Below are 13,482 nucleotides of genomic sequence, written 5' to 3'. Positions count from 1 at the left end.
TTTAAGGTTTGCTTCACATAGATTATTTCATTTGATTCTGTTAAGAAACCAAAGAGGTAATGGAGGTATTTTTTAAAATTCATTTTACAGATGAGGAAATTGAGGCACAGATTGGTTAAACACCTTACCCATAGTCACATAGCTAATATAAAATAGAGGAAGGATTCAAACCCAGGTCCTTCTGAGTCTCTGATCACAGCTCTTCCCATAGCATGTTACCATTGCACAAATCATGGATAAAGACATGTAACAGCATGGGACTCAGGCCTGATCATTTCACAGCAACATGTAATTTGGGGTTAAAAGGGACCTCAGAGACTATCTAGTCTGACCTGCTCTGGATGACAAAACAGAACCAGACAAGTAACATGACTTGCCCAAGACTACCCAGTTGATTAAGTGGTCAAGCGAGGTCACCTGTCTCCAAAACCAGTGTTCTTTCCAAACACATCAATTTGACTCTCTTCTTCATCACTGACATCACGACCCAGTTTTAACTTGAAGAAGAAGAGGAGAGAAAGCTCCAAGCTGGAAGACACCAGTAGAAGTTCCTGTTAGAGCTGCCATATGACCTTCACACCAAAGCTCCATGTGGCAATAACAAACCACAATAACCCCAAAGCATGGGGCATATATTATCTTATCTGATCCTTACAGCAAACCCTTTCATTATCCCTGATTTATAGAATGAGCTAGAGAGAGGAGAAGGGATTTGCTGAGAGTCACAGAGGTAATAAGCATCCGAGGCAAGATTCAGAATCTGGTCTTCCCAACTCCAAAGTCAGTTCTCAATCCACTGTACAATCTATTTGATTTGAGTGAGAATTAAGCAGGACATGGTATCAGGAAGCCAGCCACAAGGGAGTCAGAGGGACACATAGTTTGTCTCCAGCTCCTTCCTTATTCCTGCTAACCTGCAAGTCAATTTATCAAAACATGCCACTGGGACTGTTTAATCGACTTCCAACTTCACTTTCCCACTCTGAGCCTCAGTTTCCTCATTGTTAAAAGGAGGAAAATGGTTAATATCATCTCTAAGGCTTGGTCCTGATCTTTGACTGTCTAAATCTGTACACCTACCCACAGTAGTGTGTCTCCTGCTGGCCAATCTAAGATCTAAGAGGGAACATTCCATTATGGATTCTGAAGCAATCAATGACAGACCTGTGGCCATAAAGCAACCTGCAGCACTAAAGAAATGAGGAAGTTAGGGCCATGAGTGTAATAAACTTGTATTGGTCCATGCCTTTTTATCATATGCCTGCTCTGGTAATCAGAGAGAGATTGTATGTGAAAACTGATACAAATAGAATAAAGTATAAAAGAAAAAAAGGAATTGGAGACAGAGTCACTCACACAAGAGAAACAGAGCTGTGTTCTTCTATTTTTTGCTTCCGGTCTTTTATGCTAGAGAGCTCTTATTGAGACAATTGGAATCCTTCCCTTATAAGGATCTATGGAAAATAATGATAGTAGTGGTTTAAAAAATAACTAACATTTGTATTAACTTTTACAATTTTCAAAGAACTTTACACATATTATCCCATCTGACCCAAATAATAATTCTGGAGGTGAGTGCCACTTTTAAATCAATTTTTCCAGATGAGTGAGCTCAGATTCACATTCAGAGAGGTTAAGCAATTTGTCTAGTCACAAAGCTAGTTAGTGTCAAAGGTGGGATTTGAACTGAAGTCTTCCTGACTCCAAGTCTGAAGCTTGATTTAGTAGACCATGATCTTCAAGAATTTACTTAAGACAAGAATACCTATAGGACTAATCAAGTAATAAACATTTATTAAGCACCTACTATGTTCTAGGCACTATGAAAAGTATAGGCCATACAAACAAAAAGAATGGAACAAATTCTACCTTCAAGTAGCTTACATTCTGGCATAGATTATAGAACTGCACTTTGGAGGCCATCTACTACAATACTGTCATTTTATAGGTGAAAAATGGAGGCCCATGGAGAAAAAAGACTTGATCAGGGTCTCACAGGGACTAAGGATCATTAGAGGTATTTGAACTCAGGGCATCTGATTCCAGTCAGCTCTCATTCCATAGTGCCACTCTAACCCCAAGCTATTCATCACTACGAAAACAAATGTAATAAATGTGTAGTAATTTCCATGATTTACTGAAATCCTCTTTGATCTCTAATATGTCATGAAAGTATCCCTAGGTTCTCAAACAATCTTTTAGCAGAACATGTGCTCTGGGGAAGTATGCTGAATCACAGGACTGATATCTGGATGAAACCTTAGAGGGTGACTTCCCAAATCATCAAATGAGGAAACAGGCTCAGGGAGGCCAACTGTCCTTTGCAGGGACCCTCAACAAGCCAAAGGTAGATTCATCAATTTTAGCATAGAAGTTATTACAATTCTGTTATTATCTATAAACCAGCATTGCATGAAAACTCAAAATATAAGACATGCTTATAACCTGCTTTGTCCCAATGTGAACAGAGAAATAAATGCTTTTGAAGTGAACAGAAGAGATGCCTGTAATTTTAATTTAAGAGGTGCTCATTTGTCACTAGGGACTGTTCCTTTTGAATGTGGAGCATTCAGTTTGTATCATGCAAATGCACGATCATTTCCCAGCTTTAAGTACTGTTTTCATGGTCATGTTTATTTAGGAAAAAATATCCGTGGAATACAGATAAAAAGGCAGGCATCAATTCAGCAAATTACAGCATTCATAACTGAGTGTTTGTTCCTTGTCAGTAATCACTAACAGTGTGAAAGGAAGCCATCATACAATAGAGTGGAGAATAGGCATTGGGTAACACTGCAAAACCAATAACAACAACAAAACCACCCTGAGAACTTGTCAGCCATCGAAGACTCAGAAGGTAAGGAAGATCAGGACATGTTTGGTCAAAGGTTTCCGAGGAATGGTGGAAAAGAAGGTTCAAAGAGAGATTGGTGTCTGTGGTAGATTAACAGCCAGGATTAGAGCCCAGACCATCTGACTACAGAGCCAGGGCTGGTTGCCTTGTAATACATTGCCTTAAGTCTAACGTGAATTCCTTGTAGAACAGAAAGGCAGTGGGTCTCAACCGAGACAATGTAAAACATGGAGTCCTGAGGATCTGGATTCAAATCCTGAGATAGTAATGAACTGTGTAACCATTGGCACTTCACTTAAACTAGTGGGGAGGTGAATGGGAGGAAGAGATAAGTGCTTGCAAAAACAACTAACAATTCATTTAAATTTTATGAGCCTCAAGTAATTTTCCAAGAACGTAAGTTGCTGAGCTGGGTTCTCGAGATGTCGTTGATTGAGTTTGCGCCATGGTCAGTGGGATGCAATGGCTCATAATAGTCAAAGAAATAGATGGAGCATGGGAGTTCAAGAAGGCTGGCCCTAACTGAAATTCTTAAAACGATCAACCTGATATGGAAGGTGGTAATCGAATGGCATTCTTTGTGAACCGGCAACACAAGATAGTAAGAGATACCAGAACTAAGCAGAAATAATCAATATTCTACCTTTAGGAAATGCTTTAGTGAAGATGATGCTAACTCCCAAAGTAGGTAAATCAGAAGTGTCTGCTAAACATGAACACTTCCATTAGGCACCATTACTAAATGATGTCAAGTCTGGCAACAAATTTCAGCAATTATAGGTAAAGTTTTCACTCTACGTGCCAATAGTGCCTTTAGTTCCAAATTACAGGGCAGGCACTTAAGGGAAATAATTAGAAGTAACTTTATTCTTAATCAAAGATTAATCCATCAAAGATCCAAGGATAGATTACACGGAGTCTGTGAACTTGGACAGAAAAAAATCAATTACTTTGAGTAATCTTTGGTTTCCCTTATAATCTTAAATATTTTATTTCAAGCATTTATGAATATTATTCTGAGGCTTCGTTAGATTACCAAAAGGGCCTGTGACAGAGAAAGTTTATGAACTCCTCATATAAGATGAAAATATGTGGCCACTAGCAATGCATTACACCCAAAACGAGAAGAGTTGATGATCTTGCAATAGTCTCAAATGATTTTGCAAAGGAGATGTGCATACTTATACCAGAATTTGGAAAAATGCTTTGTGAGTCTAAGACAGTATCAAAATAAAACTATTCCAAAAAGTGATTGTCTGGTATATCCATCACAAGCAATCATGTTTTCTTCCAGTATTTGAGAATGTAAGATCACTTCAGGAAGATGTGCATTCAAGAGTATGTGGAGTAGCCATTCTGTGGTAAGAATGATAAGTAGAAATTTGACATAAGAAAATGTCCCCTGTCCTTTCAGGTGTCAAAATCCCACAGCAAAGGAAGCTTGGGAGAGTTATTGAAGAGCCTGAGAAAGACTTTAGGAGATAACTTTTATGTCTAGCTGTTAAAGCAACAGAAAAATACAAATGCTATATTATTCAATAAATGGCAAAAAAGAAATACATGGAAGAGACGCCAAAAGAGGGGCATATTTGAAATTCTGCCTTTCCTAGATTGAAAGCTAAAGTTAAAAAATTATGGGGAATAGAGAAAGTAAGGCACCAAGGAACAAATTAAACAATTCAACATCAAAGAAAAATCTCACTAGAAAGATGTGTGAAATAACTAAATCAGAGGTGAGAGGGAACCCAGGAAGAAAGAAGAGGAATAGGATTACTGGTTTTCTATGCAGCTGCAAGAAGTTCAACCAACAAAAATGAAAGTTTGGGCAAAAGAGACATTAAGATTTCACCTCATTAACAAAATCCATGGCAGAAGTCTCATCCAAATTAGGTGATGCAATGATTAGAGCACTGGGCCTGGAGTTGGGACAACCTGAGTTTAAATCAGACTTCAAATCCTTACTAGTTGTGGGACCTTAGGCATTTCAACCTTTACCTGACTCATTTTCTTTCTCTGTGGAATGGGATAATAATAGCGCCTACTTCCCAGGGATGTTCAGTGGATAAAATGAGATAGTAGTTGTAAACCCTGCAACCTTTAAATGGCTATATAAATGCTAGCTATTATTATCATCAGTTTTCAAACTTAATTAAAAAGGATATTATTAAAACTCTAAACTTCCTTACAAGAATAGAAAGTGGCTGCTGTGAATCAAGACCTCTAAAGAACACCTGGGATAATCCACAGCTTATTACACTTGCTCCCAGGTGGACTGGCCTGGGATTCAGTTCTGGACCTTTTAGGCAAGAAACATATAAACACAGTTCAAAGACTTTGGAGGGGAGCTCCTAAGACCTCAGGGAACTTTCTTCTGCACTGCCTTTATCTTCTCATGGGCTGGTTTTATCTAATTTTACTGTCATGGGGAGGACTTTTTTTTAAACCTGGGAGCTAATGAATAAGGTTTTATCAAAATCATGGGATCATAGATTTTAACTGGGACTTTGAGGTCATCAAATTGTCAGAGATGAAGAAATTGAGGCAAAGAGGGTTTAAATTACTTACCTAGGGTCACTTGGCTAGTTAAGTGTCTGAGGCAGGATTTGAACTTAGATCTTCTGATTCTCAGTGATTTAACTAGTAAGTTTGCTCAGTAACAAAATTGCAATTCTTAACAACCAGGCTTTCAGTGACCCATTGACTCAGATTTGGAACTATGTCGGTGACATCTTCTCAGTGTCATATAAAAAAATAGACAGGACTTTCCCAGCTCCCTCCCAAATAAAAGTCTGATCTCACTTTTTTTTCAACAGAGGACAACACAGAGATATCACTAAATGATGACACTACCAGGGACTTCTTCAAACAAACATCAAATACGTGTTTATATATACTAAGTACTCACAGCTTGTATCTTTTATATAATCAGCAAATACAAGAAAATGACATATTGGCCCAGGATCAAAAACAGCGAGCCAAAAAGTCCCGGAGGCATAAAGCACAACTTGTAATGTATTCAATAATTATTTTAAAAGCTGCCAGAAAGCATTGGAACATTTATGGTTGGTGCCTATGATGAATAACTTTGACTTAATTCTAAGCCAAGGGCTTATTCAGGCTCTGCAGATACATAAAGTACACAGAAGGATAGAAAAAACACCCAAGTAATTGAAGTCCACATGGAAACTGGTTCCTTATTAAAACAACAATAATAATAAATTCCAAAACATAATATATTTTTAAAATTGCTTTAAAAAGCACTGAAGAATTAAATTATTTTTTTTTTACAGATTTTGTTGTTTAATGGAAACAGATGGGTTTACAATGATAACCCAGGTTTCAGATATCATGATAAAAGTCAGAGGAAGAGCGGACCAAATATTCAATACAGATTATTCAAGAAAATGGAAGAAACTATGCAATACATTACTGCATGCTACAAATATTTAGCACCCACTGAATACCTACCAAGTCATGACCTGGTTGCCAGCATTATACATTAGAAGCCTGCTATCTTTCATAATATAATAAATAATAAAACTAGACCCAGAAATATTCTTCAAAATGTAACAGATGAAGTGTACTGGAACTGGACCACCATTACAGACTGCTATTCACACTGATTAGACATATTAATGATCCATAAACAATTAAGAACAACTTTCTTTTGTGGAAATAATCGTAGCAAATACTCATGATCTCCAAACTACATGGAATAAAACTATCTTCAAAATATAGAGATCTAGTGGAAGACCTCAAAAGCACAGGGGAATAGGATGAGGCACATGTCAGCCCCATCATCCTGTACACTACTGGAGTTGTTCCAAAGATGGTTTCAGTGAGTCTACAAAAGATTAGTTTCTATCCTAACACTCTTTTTCAATTACAAAACAATCATTTTTTCTACCTGGTCACATGCCTGAAGAACATTAAATTTAAAAGAATAGTAGGACCGTGATTTGTTCTTATATAGTTTTTATATGAATCTCATTGAAAAGAAGAGAATGAGATAAGTGATGATGATGGAATCATAATCTCAACTACCACATAAGAAGCCACATAATACATCCCTCCACTCTGCTGTTTGCAGTAGAACAAGAATGAGTGAATCCGTAGAAGACAAGCTTCAATCAGTTTTTCAAAGAAGTATTTTGTCCACCTGTCCAACAGTGGACAGAACACTAAATGTAAATGAAGAGGAGAAGGACAGTGATTTGTCTTGGGACTCTTCCCTTCTGAACTTCATTAAATAATGAAGTGATGCTAAGTGGGGCAACCTTGAGGTGGAATAATGGATAGACCTCCAGATGATGAGCCAGGAAGACCTGAGTTCAAAACCTGATTATACACTTAACAGCTGTGTGACCTTGTATAAGTCACTCATTTTGCCTCAGCTGCATTTTCTTTATCTGCAAAATGGGGATAATAACAGTACTTATCTCCTACAGTGGTTGGAAGATAAAGTGACAAAATATGTGTAAAGCACTCCACAAACCTTGAAGTGCTATCTAAATGCTAAAACAGGAAAGAATGAATAATAACGATAAACGTGATGATTATGACGAACATCAAGTTGGGTCAAATTTCTGGTTGTTCAGTTGTTTCAGTGGTGTCTGACTCTTTGAGGCCCCATTTGGAGTTTTCTTGGCAAAGACACTAGAGTGGTTCACCATTTCTTTCTCCAGTTGGATCCAATTAATAGAGCTCAAATGTATGAGCACTTTAAGATTTGCAAAGCACTGTACATATCTCATTTGATCTTTATGATAACTTTGTAGGGCTGTTTTATGTTTTTTTAATCATGTCTCTGTATCGTTATGTCTATTGCACAGGCTAGTTAAGTAACTTTCCCACAACCACCTAGCTAGCACGTACTTGAGGCAAGATTCCGGCTCAGATCTTCTTGATTCCAAGGGCAGTACTCTAGCTATTATGCTTAAAAGCAGGGTTATTTCATTCTTTATGTTTTTAGCCCCAATTCCTCTAGCACATAGTAGGAGCTTAATCAGTGCTTGTCAATTGATTGATGGAGGCCATGCTGCTTCATCTACTGAGGCAGAGGAGGATTCTGATATCTGGTAGAAAAAGTATCCACATTGATGGAATCATGGATCCTAAAACCTGAATTCGATTTAATGCATGTTCCTAAGCTTTCTAAAAATGTAAATTGGAGGGATTTTTTTCCTTGTAGGAAGAATCTGCTGTCTCTCTTACTCACATCTAGGTTATCAGCTGGGCAGGAAGGTCTCAGCTGACAGGGAAAAGTCAGCTCTTTCAAATACAAGAAGTCTTTGTGAGGAAGGCCAGATTTCAGGAGCTATCTAAATGAGGAGAGATTGGTGGGATCTAAATGACTGCTTTGGGCAAATAAGTTGGAGTGGGGAGAAACTTACTCTGGACACATGGCCACCATTTTTTTTTGTTTTTGAAGAAGGTTAGGAGGTGTGAATGAGAGCAGAATAAGTGATATTCATAGCAGAGAGCCATGATGCCAAAATTCAGTAGAGTCATTAATAACAGCAACAGGCAACAACAATAATATTTCTATAAGTTTGTATGTATTATGTTATATGATCATCACAGAACACAGTGTGGCAGGTGCCGCTATTATCCCCATTTTATATATTTATACATATTTATTATATCTTATAAATATATTTTGTATTATATATTTTACTATTTATTGTATGACCTAAATATCACAGTATATTTATATATTATAATATCTTAAGTTTCTATATATGTATATTTATCAATTTTTAGATATTTTGTAAGGAAACTGAGGCTGGGCCAAGTTCAATGACTGCTCGTGATTCCAAAGCTAGGAGGTGTCTGAGGAGGGATTTGTATCCAAGTTTTCCTGCCTCCAGGTTCACTGTTCTGCTTCCTAGCTGTGTGACCCTGGTCAAGTGATGTGACAGCTTCCATTTGTGAAATGTGGGGAATAGGTGGTATAGTGGATAGAGTGCTAATCCTGGAATCAGGAACATCTGAGTGTGAATCCTGCCACAGACTCTGGCTAGCCGTGTGATCCTCGACAAGTCACTTAACACCTCTCAGCCTCAATTTCCTTGTCTGTAAAAGGGAGATAATAATTACAAATGGGATAATATATTTGCTTAGGATCAAGGACAAGTCACTTAGCACCTAAGAATTAAGTCGTGTTTTCCTCAGTCTCTGTTAGTTGACTTTCTATTCTTTAGATAGCTTATAAATGTTTTGCAAATCTGAAAGTTCTGTATCAGTGTTAACTATTATCTATTTATCTTTATTTGACACTGTTGATAGATAAATTGCAGGACCAGTATTCATTGTGTTTAAGCCTGTGATGTAATGAGAACTGGTGTAGATGTAGAGTGCCTCTGAGGGCATCTCTCCATGTCGAAGATTAAGAATCTGCTTCTGGGACAGATGTAATAATGGGCAATGGAAGTGACATTTGGAAATGCTGGGATGTGCAAAGACTGGTTTCAGTCAGCTAATCATACAGTGAATAGAAACCTCTGACTGTATATAGGGGCATTCAGATAGGACTGGGGACTGGAGCCTCAGTCATTCTTCATTAGAGTTAGGGAAAGGTCTCTTGAACCCCTCTGTTGGTGAAAGACAATACTGTAAGTGGGCCCTGCCACTGAGCGTGACATACTCCTATCAACCCAGACCTGGATTCTTCATCTGCTTCGGTGTTCATTTCTTTTCCATTTTATGTGAAGGAATTGGATATGACCACCTTATGTTTCAAAAGGTCATGAGGGTGTCCCAGCATCCCAGTGTTACAGAATCTGAAGTTCATGTCAGCTCAGCATTGATGCTCCAAGGAGTGGTTTTCAGGAGTGACCTTACTGCTGAGGTGAAGACTCATTCGGCATTATGAAGCATCTGGATGTGATCATAGAGGGATCAATGTTATTTGGAAATTGCTAAATTTGAGCTCATTCTCCTCAGAAATAAAGGTGGCATACAGGGTAGAAGGTAGATTCCTAGGGTGTTGGGGCAGGGGAGGAATATTTGTTCATTTATTCATTTTGTATCTCGTTATGAAATAAATACCGTTTTGTAAAATCTAACTGATGTTAAGTTGTTACAAGGAATCAGGGTACTAGTCACTGCTGCCTAATGGTGAAGGAAACAGTCAGTGGGAGCTCCAGGTGATGTCAGTAGAGAAGAAGTCACTCAATCCCTCAGGCTTCCCTAGATCCTTGAGGGGCAGATAAAGCAAATGCTACAACATATTTTCTACAAATCTATAAATTTGGGCTTTGAGACTGAAGAGTACAGCTAAGCTATTAGAGGAGAGAATTTCCAAATCTACTCTGGGATAAAGATTGAGTCAATTGGAGTTTTGTGATTCTAGTGATTTACAAAAAGAAGTCCAGAGCGTACCTCATGCACTGTCTTTGAACCTTATGAGATAAACAATTAACAGGGAAATGAATCAGTAGTAGTCTGAGGTGTAGTAGGGGGTGTATATTTGTCTCTGAAAGCCCTGGAAAGATATTCTTCATATCTCGTACCATAATCCTTACCCCATAGATTGTTATAAAGATAAGAAACACATGTAAATAAACATGGAACTCATAAGAAAATTATTTCACCTTCCAGTAATGACTACTGATACAGGAAAAATTCTAGGATTACATTATTTCCATTCCATCACTAGTTATTACCAAACAATATGCATTTTCCCCTGCTGGAAGGGGAGATGTCCAAAGGTATCTGGGGACTGATGGCCAGGTTGAGTTTTATTTGAAGATGGGAGTAAGCATAGCAGCAACAACATAATCACAGTAGGAGAGAAAGGTGTTTGGGGATGTTTATTCAGAGACAAGGGACTGGACATTCAAGCTTGGCTCAGCTAATTACAAAAACTGTGATGGGAACGGCTAGAATGGATTGAACCTGATGACTCATGTCACTCATTGGGATCAACAGAATTTTCCCTTTTTCATTTTCCCTATGCTTAGATAAGCAAACATTTCTTATACAATTTCTCTATTTCATAGAATTTGAGAATTGGAGTGGACCTCAGCAACCATCTAGTCCAAGCCATATAGCAAAGGAATCTTCACTAAAACTTACACAAGTTATCAACCAACCTATTCTTTAAGACTTTCAAAGAGGGGAACTCACCACCCCTTCCATATCCCATTTCATTTTGAAGCACCTCTAATTGTTAGGCAGTTATTCCTCACATCAAATCTAAGTTAGTGGTTTTTTGGTTTTTGTTTTATTTTGTTTTTACAGTATCCATCATTGCTTTTGAATCTGCCCTCTGGGTCCCAAAAGATTAAAATTTTATCCTTCCTCCTTCACAGGATATCCCTTCAAATACAGCTATCATACTCCACTCAAGTCTTATTTTCTCCAGGCTAAATGTGCCCAGCTCCTTCAACTGATGCTTATATGATATGAACTGAAGACCCTTCACTGCCCTGGCTGCAATCATCTGGATAGTCCCCTGTTTATTAATGTCCTTCTTCAAAAGTAGTGTCCAGAATTGAATATAATAGACCAAATAAGGTCTAATGAGACCAAAGTATAGTGAGATAATCACCTTCCTGTTCAGTGAACAGTGATGTCCAGAACTGAATGAACTACATCAGATGAAGTCTGACAAAAGCAAAGACCAGTGGGATAATCACTTCCCTGTACCTGGAAGCTCTGCCTCTCTTAGGTAGACCTCATTAACTTTTGGGGTACTACAACACAATGCTGACTTGTATTGAGCTCATAGTCCATTAAAATTGCCAGATCTTTTTCAGAATTTCTATTGAATCTTGCTTTTTCATCTTTTGGTTATAATGTTTTCATAGAAAAATATGACTTGTCATAATTTCTATGTGATTCATGTCTATTATTCTGGAAGGAGAAGTAAGGAAGGGTGTGGGGGCTGGGGAGGGGCAGACTGCAATGGAAAAAGCCAATGACTAGCTTGCAGCATATGAAAGGAAATGGAGCAGAGTTTTGAGCCTTGATTTAAGTGGCTAGGGTTTCTACTGTCTTGTTTGCTCTTAGCTGTAATCAAGAGAAAAATCTACAGTTCTGATTTTAATAACTCTTAGAAGCTTCTAAAAAGCAAAGGACCTTAACTATGACACATGGAAGCATTTACCCTTAGCTAGTTTTCAGTACATAGATTTAGTTCACTTTTCTTACAGGTATATAGCCTGTAGGCTCCCTTCTTTGTTCTTTTCTCTTCAAGCATCTCAGAGAAGAGAAGAGTATGATGCCTTTTTGCCGCTCAAACAAGATTCTCATTGGGGAGAAACTAGGGAAAGAGTCTAACCTGCTCACAAAACTCCAAATGTGGGAATGAGAAGGGAGTTATTCCTTTCAGTTTTTTGTTTTATAGCTGGACTGCCAACCATGCCAAATAGCATTGTAAGGTGGTTACACAAAGATCTAGGCTTTATCCCTAACTAAATCACTGTGCGAACTAGGCAATTCCCTCTGCTTTTTTGGCCCTCAGTATTTCATTTGTAAAAGGAGGGGATTGAATGAAATAGATGACCTCTAAGACTAGCTTGGGTATTATGATCTATTCATTCTAGGTTTTTATCTCTAACTAGATGACTGAATTTTATATATTTTTGGAAATTTTCTGGTTGATGTGGAAAGATGCTAATTTCTTCTTTCTTCCTCTTTTGTTCCTCTTTCTCCTTTCAATAATATGGGGAGAAATAAGATTCTTTGTTTTTTTTTTTAAATTGTGAGTTCCAAATTCTCTCCCTCCCTCCAGACCCTCCGAAACCCACTGAGATGGCAAACTATATGATAATCAATTATACATGTGAAGTCATGCAAAACATATTTCCATATTAGTCATGCTCCAAAAAAACCACAGCAAAAATCAAGAAACCCAAGGAAAGTATAAAAAGTATGCTTTGATCTGCACTCAGAGTTCATCAGCTCTCTCAAGGGTTGTTTGAAAATTATCTTGATCAGAGTAGCTAAGTCTTTCACAGTTGATCATTGTTTTAATATTGTTATGGTGCATGATGTTCTTCTGGTTCTACTCACTTCATTTTGTATGAGTTTATATGAGACTTCCCAGGTCTTCTGAAACTACCTCCTTCATCATTTCTTATAGCACAATAGTATTCTATCACAATCACATACTATAACTTGTTCAGTCATTCCCCAATTGATAGGCATCCCTTCAATTTCCAGTTCTTTGCCACCACAAAATATTTTAGTACATATATGTCCTTTTCCCCTTTCTTTGATCTCTTTGGGATACACATGTAGGAATGGTATTGCTGGATCAAAGGGTATACACAGTTTTATACCTCTTTGGGCATAGTTTGAAATTGTTCTCCAGAATGGTTGGACCAGTTCACAACTCTACCAACAATGTGTTAGTGTCCTAATTTTTCCATACCCCTTCCAGAATCTATCATTTTCCTTTTTGGTCATGTTAACCAATCTGATAGGTGTGATAGGTGGTAGTTCAGAGTTGCTTCAATTCCCTTTCTCTAATAAATAGTGATTTAGAGCATATTAATTATGACTATTGATAGCTTTGATTTCTTCTTCTGAAAACTGTCTATTCATATGACCATTTATCATTTGGGGAATACCTCTTATTCTTAGCAATCATGCCCCTCCCTCCCCATCCTCCTCTTCTT

The sequence above is a fragment of the Trichosurus vulpecula genome, chromosome 5 (genome assembly GCF_011100635.1).
Source record: "Trichosurus vulpecula isolate mTriVul1 chromosome 5, mTriVul1.pri, whole genome shotgun sequence".
NCBI classification, from domain to species: domain Eukaryota; kingdom Metazoa; phylum Chordata; class Mammalia; order Diprotodontia; family Phalangeridae; genus Trichosurus; species Trichosurus vulpecula.
This window is presented reverse-complemented; position numbering follows the sequence as displayed.